This window comes from Rhipicephalus sanguineus, chromosome 3 (genome assembly GCF_013339695.2).
Source record: "Rhipicephalus sanguineus isolate Rsan-2018 chromosome 3, BIME_Rsan_1.4, whole genome shotgun sequence".
Classification (NCBI taxonomy): domain Eukaryota; kingdom Metazoa; phylum Arthropoda; class Arachnida; order Ixodida; family Ixodidae; genus Rhipicephalus; species Rhipicephalus sanguineus.
Window position 1 is genome coordinate 163,269,679 of NC_051178.1, and position 11,431 is coordinate 163,281,109.

The window sequence follows — 11,431 nt, forward strand, 5'->3', positions numbered from 1 at the left end:
ATGACCGTATAGTAAGGTCATCAGCATACATGCTATGGTCAATGTTGCTGATGTCGCCCAGTTTCCTGCACAAGCCGATCATGCATACGTTGAAGAGAACGAGAGAGATCACCGAGCCTTGAGGGGTTCCACGATCGCCGAGTTGAACCACAGCAGAGCTGGTGTCTCGTACCCTTCCTAAGAAGGATTTGATATAATCATATATTCTCGATCCGAGTCCAAGCTCCTCTATCGTTTAAAGTATGTACTTGTGTCTGGTATTGTCGAACGCCTTTTCCAAGTCTAGTCCGAGCATGGCTTTGGTATCCCTAGAGCATATAGTTCGGCAAAAAAATAAATAAATAAAGTTAGAGCTCACCCAGACTCACTCATCAAATATATTTTTCTGTGAAGTTTACTAAGGTTGAGCGTTGGGTAGTGGGTGCAGCATAATCCAAAGGGTATCACGGCGCATACAACGAGGACAAGCAAAGAAGAGACACACACAGCGCTGTGTGTGTCTCTTCTTTGCTCGTCCTCGTTGCATGCACTGTGATACCTTTTGGATTTCTCTGATCAGGGCTCACTCGGACTCAGACTCACCAAACTTTTTCTCAGCCGGACTCACTAGGACTCAAGCTCACCGACATATTACTCAGCCGGACTAACTCAGAGTCAGACTCGTGGCTTGAACTGAGTCTGAGTGAGCTTGAGTGGTGGCCCGAATATTGTGGTGGCGCATGTACGCTAGTGCGTTGAGATATTTGTGCGTAGACGTGAGTATAAACGTAAGCCGATGTAAGTCTGATAGGAAGGCTGAATTTGAGTAGATAATACGATATACGATAGGTCGGCAATAAAAGGTGGAGTTCACTCAGCTTCCCTCAAGAAATATCTTTTGCGCGTAGGGCTCACTCGGACTAAGACTCGCCAATATTTTCCTCAAGCGGACTCACTCGTCCTCAGACTCACCAAAGATTTCCTCAGCTGGACTCACTCGGACTCAAACACACCAAAATATTACTTACCCAGACCCACTCAGACTCAGAAAGCCCGATCTGAGTCTGAGTGAGTTTGCCGACCTATGTGTGCCCCAGAGTACCTGTGAAGAATGTGGTGTTTAAGCTGCTTCAGTTTAAGCTGCTTCATGCCATCCCGTGTAGATGGTGCGGGCCTGAAGCCTATAGCGTGAAGAGTCAAAATGTTTGAGCACTGCCGGGCACATTAGTGTTTTAGTGAATACCCAAAGAAGAATTATCTCGTCCGCCTTCTGGAGCCCTTTGTAGGGCGCAGGAAAGCGGCGGCGCAACGGGTCGGTACATGTTGCAGAAACTCGGCCTCAATAACCACGTCCAACACGGTCACAAACAAGCCATTCCGCACGAAATCAGCGACACGTTGGTTGTCGCCCCTATTCCTCGCAATATGCACCACGAACATAACGGGGGTCGACGCCAGGCTCGTGCGAAGGCACTGCTGCGCTCCTTTGGTGGGGAGAGGACTACGCGCTACCTGGACGCGGCAGAATGCACAAAAGAACACCGGTTCACAGCGATAGTCGACGTTAACTCCCGGCTTACACACGCGTGTAGTGTCAGCACCGAATACCCAGAAACAGCGGAAGAGGTTGCGATTGCGCTTGCGCTTACTGATCCCTTCTGCGAGGCAGTTCTTAGAGACAAACAATCCACAGTTTGTAACTACGCTCGGGGGCACATTTTCTCCCGAAGCTCTCCAAGTCGTAAAAAAAAAAGCTGGTCGACAGCATTTCAATGGCGCCGCGATCATATGGTTCCCAGTGCACGTCGCCACCCCCACCGACGAGGGCCCCCTAATGAGGTGGCACACCGCTATGCGTGAGAAATGACCCGCCGCGCAGAGTGGAAGACCCCTCATCGAGTTCGGACCTCTTGGTGCGAAACATGCGAGAATGCTTAGTCAGGTACAATGACATCACCATGCACTACCAAGGCAGGCGGATATTGCCCCCACCTCAACCAAAACTGAAACAATGCCAGGCAGTCGTCTGGCGACAGCTGCAGACAGACACCTTCCCTAGTCCGGTGGGATCGCGGCACATTTCCCCCGCGCAATAGCCGAGTGCTATTTGCCAGTTATGTCTGGCAACTATCTCCCGCACATGTCGTGGGAGTGTCCTGCTACAGCAGCTAAAATGGAAGTAGCTCTTGCGTCGAAGCGGGCCGCCGCTCTGCGCACGTCCAACTTCAAGACACAAGAGCAGTCCAGCGGGCCCTAAGGCGGCGAAGAGGCAAGGCTTCGAAGTCCCCTTATGGGAGACCTGAGCTTGGGTTTTTAAACATAGCCAAACTTTCCATCCATCCATAGTCCCGATAACGGGTACTTATATCTTTAAAAGTGAGAACTGCACGCATGTACCAGTGTGCCAATGCATATCGATTTGTCTAAAGCTAATCCCGTAAATCTTCTTTCTTTAGTGTCTTCTGCTGACATTTTTGTTTAAGGAACTTGTGCTGTAAGCGACACTAATCCTAAATATTATAAATTTTTACGAAACTATATTGTGCTCGTGAAATGTTTTGTCAAAAGCAAAAGATCTTGCCGGAGTAATTCTGAAGGTTGTTTCATTTAGTCTGCACAAATAAATATACATAGTATTTGGCTCCATTTGCAATCCGACCGCGCTGTGGGCATTCGGTTTTGCTCGTTACGAGCGCAGGGACAACTGTCGGCTTTTTTAAGGCGAAAGCCTTATGAGTCTCATGAGCACGATGCTCCCGAGTAAATAAAACTTGGAGATTTGTAGAGACTTCAAGAATGCTAAAAAAAGGAAGCTAGTCACAAGATCCCTTATGGATTTGCATTTGCCGAAGACAACTCGAAGGCGAAAGCCACCTTGTTCTCAGTCGGTTGCATCGATCCCGCCTCCGACAGCTTTCTGTACCTAACATGGTTTTGCACTGCCTCCGTGATCTGAGGCGCCGGAAGCTTTCTGCACCTCACGCGCTTCTGCAGTGCCTCCGCGATCGGCCCACCTTTGACCAAGCAACGACGACGTCACCATGTGACTTCACGTTAGGTGACGTCATGATGGTCTCACGTGGTGCCGTCATTTGATGATTTTTTTCATCACTCGTGCCGACGCCGACTGCCAATTTTCGCGTTTGATGAGGCGTCCAGGGCTTTCGCCTTGAAAAGTCGGTCAAGGGTCACGTGATACTCAAGTGAATGTATGTGTGCATTCGGCTTGCCAAAATTCGCACGACGTCATCACGTGACGCCGTCGCTTGGTCAGAGGTGGACCGGTACCGGAGGTATGAAACAATGGGTAGGTGCGAAGGCTTCAGGGTAAAGGGGGGCGGAGGGGAGAGATAGAACCACTTGACTGAGATCGTCAAAGTAATGTGTCTCGTGTGAGCCTGGGCTTTTGCCGGCCCTCTTTTTAGCGTCAGCTAAAGGGACAGTCAATTAGCTCTTAGCTTAAACCTGTACAAAGGACTCGTTCTGCAGAGCAGTTTTTGATGGTAGCGTAAGTCAGCTACAGCGTCCTTAATGTTGCCCACCCCTCCCCCCTCCACCCGCCCCCCACCACCACCACCATCTATGTAGAATGAAGAAAAGCCAAAAATAGCTAAGCTCCGCAGCAAAACGTACGGACAAAATCATGACGCACACGACACATCGATGCTGCGAAACTTTTCCAGCCCATTCCATCAGCTTCATCGACAGCAGCGTCAAAGAGAGACCCAGACCTGCAGAATCAGTGCAGCCGGATAGAACGGGTACGACAGATGACCATGGTCCGCGGCTACCAGGAATGAGGAGGCCGCCCACCATGCAGTTCTTTCCTTCCTACGTACCGCCCTCCAGGGGCGCACGCTGCGCTTTCTCAGAATAAAAGTTTATTCTCCTTGCTATCAGCATTATGCATGGTGCACGTTTATGCATCTGTGGTCCATTTTTATCCTTGAAGCGTTGAAACTGAGATATGGCAACTTCACTTCCTTTGATTCTCCTGTAACTGTTCTAATGTTATGACAATCATAATCAAATTTGATGAATGTCTCGGTCAGATACTACTTCGCATCCAGGTTCGTGGGTGTCGAAATACCTGTATAAATATATAGCTTGATCGCGGTAGTGGAAGAAATAGAACAACAAAGACGTTTCTTTTACTTATGTGGTGGCTCCAACTTGTCACGAAAGTTGTGTGTGAGATTTCGCGTAGATATCAAAGGTGTGTGTGCGTGTGTGTGCGTGTGTGTGCGTGTGTGTGCGTGTGTGTGCGTGTGTGCGTGTGTGTGTGTGTGTTTGTGTGTGTGTGTGTGTGTGTGTGTGTGTGCGCGCGTGTGTGTGTGTGTGCGTGCGTGCGTGTGTGTGTGTGTGTGTGTGTGTGTGTTTGTGTGTGTTTCGACAGCATGGTAGAGCACCACACTTAGAATAATACCGCATCAGTGGTGAACGCACAGGTCAATGTCGAATAACGCATGCAGTTCAAGCAACGCAAGCTGTTTCTACCGGCGGCAGCACTACAGCCATCGGTACCCATATGTGATGATTCGTATCGTCTGCCAAAGCTCTTGAACGTTTCGTACCAGATGTAATCAAGAAGGCCTAGAATGGAGAATACGCGAATGGAGAATACGCTTTTGTGGAAAGGCGGACAAGGTAGAGGCAGAGGAGGGGCTACAGGTTTCCAAGCAAAGAGGTTTAAAATTAACCTCCTTGTTGGCAAGACTCAAGCAATAGGGTATTGGTTGACCTCATCGCCTCCCCACCCCCACCGGGAGATATTCCCATAAGTACAGCCATCCAGCCCTGAAGTCCAGTTTGCTTGCAAAAAAAAAAAAAAAAGAAAAGAGGCTTCGCCGTATGCATAATTAGAATACAGAGAAGACAGGCTTTCTTCGTTCTTTAACCACTTTCGCTTTCACTGAAGTGTGCTGCATAAGCATTCGAAGGTGTGAAGTGTTAACTGTGGAAACACGCGTTTGGTCAAGGCTGTGACGGATAAGGGTTTTCCCCTAACAATGCGTTTTAGCGTGATGTTATATGTTTGCTTGGGGCGTGCCGATGGTGCCAACGAGAGCACTAAAACTGCAGACCACTTCCAAGTTCAGTTTGCAGGATGATGTGACCGCCCAGCGGGAACCATCCGAGCCCTGCATGCTGCCTAGCGTCCTTGTCACACTAAATACATGCAGCACTGCAAAACCTAAAGCCTCCGACGGCTAATCAGGAATCGGATGCAACCAGCTTGCTTCGCGTCGTTAATAATCAACTGTGCACATTTTCAATGCTATGTTTATGAAGTGCAAAACGTCACCTATGTACACTGTGCACAGCCTTTGACAGCCTTGGTATATTTCTATTTCAAGTGGAACAAAAACACCTTGTAACGTGTTTTTTAATTACTCTATCTAACCTATTAATGGTAAATATCCACCACATATGCGCTGACCCGATAGCCAGTGATTCTGCATCGGCAAGAAGATACCTTTACGCACGAATTGTTTCTAGAAATAAGCCAGCAACTATAGCTGACGCCTGCTGTAGGTTTAAATGCACTGCACAGTATTAATACAACGGTGCTCATAACAGAGTAAATATACAGCTGACCGGCCCGGTCCAAACGGCCCAGGAGTATAACGTTGAAAGGGAGAAAGACGCCCTGGAGAAAGACGTCGCGGTCATTTCGAGACTGTCTTCTCCGCAAAAAACCTACGGGTGGTGAATGCGTGGGAGGGGCGCAGCGGTTGGGCACAATGGCGGACAGAGAAGGAATATGAAGCTCTTCTTAGCGGCCGTGACCGTCGCCACTTCGGGCTACGCTGGGTGCCAGAGGTGGACGGTGTCGACTGGTCGGCGTGGCGGCTTCGTTCCCACAGCCGTGCATAGGGTACGTATACCCTGATTGTCTTTCTGTGGCCTTTTCGCCTGCTAATTTTACTGGGTTATAACTATTTATTGGTAAGGTGGTCCTTATAGTAACGACGGATGACACCCGTAGCAAAGTTCAGTTTATGCTGGCATGCAGATCAGTAAATTGAAGATGAATCGTTAGAAACGCCGCAGAATTCGCAGAAAGCCAATTATGATCGTTGAAAACGTCATGATTGTTATAGTGATCGCTGAGCGGTATACCGTTCTCAAATCGTATACGCGGAAGCAGCGTTCTTCATAATGTACTCACCTTGCGGGATACTATATACGTACGTGTATGTATATTAAAAATTGGCTTACGTACAGTTAAGGAATGCGTGCCTCGTGAATATCGACATACACAATCGTAGTAAATTCAGAACTTCATTCAACATGTGCAATGCCCCGTGGGAATTCTAAAGAAGTTTTACTACGAAGTTGGCGGTATATGTCTTTGTTTATATCTCGTAGCCAGCATGTCGTGAGTGCACGTTATGCATATCACAGTTTCCTTATGTCATCGCCACAGGCACATAACCATGCGTCAGTTATTACGGGCACCAACTTTGTCATTTGTTCAGTTTTGCTTATCATAAATGTTTGTACTTATTCCGTCAGACATTGACCCCACATATAGCACTGACAGCGCACGTAAAGGTGAAATATACTCCTTTCGAAACGATAGTTGTCACTTAACTTTGGCATCAGTTATTAATGAAATAAAGTAGCGACTTTCTGCTGCAAGTACTTGATTGAACCATCACGTGCGGCCACATGTGGGTGAAATTAAGTTCGCTCTAAAACAACTGTACCACAAGATACACGTTAAGGCTTACAGGTATGTTTTCGTCGAATTCCGTCATGTATTTATACACAACGCAGCAAAAGTTTAGCCTTTTGGCTCGTACACACTTGTGGCTTGAACGTTTAGGTTGTGGTTGCATTACCATGGCCGTTCGAACTTGTATGCTGCAGTGTGCCGTTCCTTCAAAGCTCTCGTTTACATACTGAAAGACAGATATGAAACCCCCCTATCCTAAACGTGCGCTTTTCTTACAACGCAACCTGCCAAAGAAATCATTTCGAGGCGAATGCCACGAGAATGGAATTTACCTCCCTTCCAAAAATAGATATAGACAGTCTACAGACAGTCTAAACCCGTTTTTAGACAGTGTATAGACTGTCTACATACATTTTTGTACGGGCTAACCATTCAAACCTGCGCAAAATGCCCAACATTAATCCCAAACCCAACCCAGCTGCGAAGGCGAGGTGCATATGTATCATTTTATGATGTATACCGAAATCTATAGCGTCCAATCGTGTATCATATATATAGGATATCGTTAACCATTACAACCAGGATCCAGTACAGCAATATCGTATAGGAAGGTGTTTTGTTCTCTTTCTCTACCTCGTCCTCCCGGAAGGCCAGCTTTGAAGTGCAAGCACGACAAGAAAGAAAAGCAAGTACATCGAAAACTGGCATGAGAGAGAGAGAGGTTTATTTACAGAAAGGCAGAGAGGTCGGCCTGAGCGATAGTATGCTCTAGCCTGCTACTCTACACCGGGGGTGGGGAAAGGGAAGAAAAAAGAATGATGGATGACGATGGTAAGTAAGGGAGGTGAGTATGTACAGTCCCGTCTAGGTGGTGCAGTGCTGCGCATCCAGTCCAGTGGCTTGTAGGAAAGCTGCGACCGCTCTTATGACCACAGTTGTGCTGTTGGCGTCAGGCCAAGGACCCAGCACAACCTCATCAGTTAATGACCTATTATGCACTCCTTCAGTAGAGGAAATCAGTTTCTGTCGTTCGCGAATGGCGCTGCGCGGACGCGGTTTCAAGCGGTTCCAGCAGTCCCAGCTCGCCGATCCCGTTTTTCACGTGACGTATTTATCACGTGACTCGATCGCGCATCGGGGCGACGTCTCGAGACAGGAACGCCACGAGCCAGGTGACGCAAGCTTTCGTCGTCAGAAAAGCTCAGCCATTTTTCTCGATTCTATGGTAAGCGTCGTCCACGTCGTCAGTCCATCAATCCTGTTTCGTGATCCATTTTTTAAACTTCGTCCTTCCGAACGTTTACGCAGTAAACGTTTCCGCCAGTGTCGCGGTGAATGGTTTGTTGTGTAACGGGAAGAATTTCTATTGCCGCGGGTCCTAGAACGTATTCCCACGTGCGTATATGCGTGTATGTGCCTACTGTCCTTAGAAGAAAAAAAAAAGAACTTCCGCGTGTAGGTTGGCGGAAGCTGCAGAAAATATCTTGCCGCGTCGGTCACTGACACCATGGATGCCACGCACGTAAAGTGGAGTGTTGAAACCCCCTGTTCTCGAGGCTTACCTTCGGAGTTATTAATTGCGCTGATACATCAACCCCCCCCCTCCCTCCGCCTTGTTTCTTGAGATCGGTTTATGGTCAAGTGGGAAGGATATTAATGGCCAGAGAGTCTAAGTGCTTTCTGATGGATGGATACGGTCGCTTCTTCATTTAATATACCTGTATACTGAACTTCACCCATGGCTCAGGCATAATTTAGAAGAACTTTCTTTTCTTTTCTTTTCTTTTCTTTTCCTTTCTTTTCTAGGCGTAACCTGGGTACAGGAAGAAAGATGCTTTTGTTGCGGTTCTACTTGCACGCGCACTCGCTTCAAAGTATCTGATATATCAAATCATCAGCGACGCTGCCGATTAAATCTTTCACTCGAGAAATGGATGATAGTAATGAATCGTCCATTAATTTTATTCTGGAGACGTAATTATGTTCTGTAGCCGTTTCCGGGCTCATTCCGCACACAACGATGATTTCAGAAACGGCAAGCATATTCACCCTCCGACTCGTTCATATGGAACAGCGTTTGGAGACATATTTTACTTAGTAAAATATGTATTCAAAAAAAAAGAAAAGAAACTCAACTGGTAGAGCATCAGACGCGTTATCCAAAGGTTGCAGCTTCGGTCCCTGCCGGCGGCAAGTCGTCTTTTCGTCCACTTTCAAGTTCACATGTATTTCATAATTACTATACAAATAACGTCCCCTATGCTTTCCTTGGTTTCATTGTCTGTTGGTTTTCATAAAGGTTGTGCCTAATAAAGAAAAAAAAAACTATCATTTAAATTCCCTTTCCTTCGAAATTTAGGTGGTAACTGAATATACAATTTACATTGATAAAGAAAAGCTTTTTTCACTGTCTAAAAATTAGGCATACTCGTTATGAAAACTGGTGTGAGAAAAATGAAAGGTAACAACGAACGAAGAACAAGCTCATTACTAGCGCTTGCTAACCGTACACATATTCCTTCAGTATAGAGTCCCAGTGGCGCGCTCCGGATTTTTTTTTCTGATTTATTTTTCTTTGTGGCTTTTATTTATATATGCATACATATATATCCGGGACATGACGGCGACGGCAAAAACCAGCCGAGAGTGTCCATATAACTGCTATCGCAATAATAATCTAGATCGGCCAGAAGCTCCGCTGTTAGTCCAGCATCGCACCAATGGAGCAAGCAGTTTTTTCCTTCCAGGTTAAAAAAAAAATGTCGCTGCGCAACCGGCCTCTCAAATTCTCAAATTGGGGCGCACACAAGTTTTCTTGTCTTGGTGCAGTCGCTTTTGAACTTAGAGAATAACATTGGAAATTTCCTCATTTCGTCGTATCACCGATTCCCCAATTGAAAGACGTCGCTTGCGCGTGGTTTCTACGTCCCGCGCGCACGTGGTTCGAACAGCAGAAGAAGAAGAGAGCTCTTGGATGATGGCTACCAGAATTCCTTTCATTCGTTCATTGTTTCTCATACTGTTGTATTATTATTCTCCTTATTCCATATCGACAAGTCATTCTTAAATTTTCGTTTATTCTTTCGGCAATTAATTTATTCCTCATTCTTTAGCTAAAAAAATTAACCGCCGGTTTCATGGCCGATCCCCCGTAGTGGGTAAGAGCCAACCTAAGGAACAAGCAAGCAAGCAGGCTGCAGCCTCCGGCAAACAGCTCACTCCCGCTCAAAGCTCACAGTCCGGTTCACAGGTGCCGTGGCTGTGTAAGACGCAGCTTCCGTTCGGCGATGGTATGTTCCAGCTGATGAACGTATTTAGCGCAGCCATCGTCCTCGGGAACTACTTGCTCCACAGCGAGATATTCATGTTAACGGCTGGCGTCATGGACCACTGGTGCAGAAGGCCCGATTCCTTCGCTAACCTCAGCGTCGACGAGTGGAAGCTGTTGGCCATACCAGTGGACAAGAACGGCGAGTACAGCCACTGCACGATTCGCGAGCCGCCACACGGAGGCACAGAGGTGCGCGTCGTGCGCTGCACGTCGTGGCCAATATACGGGAACAACATCGTCAGTGCCTGGAACTTGGTGCGCGACCGACTCTGGCTCATCGACTTTGCGAGGGTCGTGTACGCGGCTGCTAGCGTGATCCCATTCTAGCCACCATAATCCCGTTAGCCGCAGCTAAAGCCCCTCCATGCGTTTTCCGCCGGCTAGGTTAAGTAGCGCCAACTCGTCCGCCCCCTCTCCCTTTACACCGGTTCCCCGCATAGCGGAAGCCGAAGTGCCACCATGATGTTTCTGCTGCTTTTCCGGTTGATGCACCCTACACCGCGACTCGGCGAAGCGGTAACTCCAGGAAGGTGATCCTCGCTCTCATTGGCTAGTTCGATGCAGACGTCACCGCTCCGTATAACATCGCTTTCTGGGGAATTCTAGGGACGGTGCAGCGTCAACCACGAGAGAAATCAAGAGCTCGATTATTCCCTATCAGGCGATGCCAAGTTTTCCCAGTTTACCTACAGTTCCTGCCGATCCCGCAACAAGTGAGCCTCGCGTTCCCGTCTCCTGAGTTAGCGGAGAGCGATTCTTTTCTCCTGTCGGACGCTCTCGATGGACGGCAGCGAAAGCGCCGGGACGCTAAAGTCCCTTGATCTTGGGAAAGTACCGCCATTCAGTGTACTCGCCGCCGCGCGCTCGTCCTCCTCTCTCCCTCCTCGCCCCTTTCGCGTCCTCCCGTTCTCCGCCGCTTTTCCGCGCCGACGATTGGTCTCCTTCGCCGTTGCCCTTGGAGACGTGTGGCTCTTGCGTTTTGCTGGTATTTTTCTTTTTCGCTCGCGCCATTTTACGCCGGGGCTCTGCGTAGCAAACGTTGCGCGCGCTGTGTTTTCTGTGCTTTCTGTGGGCGCTATGCCGTGCTGTTGCGCCTATAACTGCCACAATGAGAGTGCAAACGATTATGCACTTTTTACCATTCCCCATGGTAAGCGTGATGGCTGGCGCAAGAAGCAGTGGCTGCAAAACATCGACCAAAGAAACTTTGTTCCGACAAAACAGCGTTCTTTGCGAGGTAAGGCGCCTGTCCTATTGCTCGTATCAAAGCATCGCCGAATGCTACATTTTAAATATCGTTCCGGCCTGCTCATCAACGTCTTTTTTTCGTAGGCTATTTGCGCGTTGCTTAAAAATGGGGTTGTCCTCAATATGCTGAATATTCAGCTGAGTCCATCACCTCTCACGGCGGCAACTCTCATTCAGTCTAAAGTGCACAG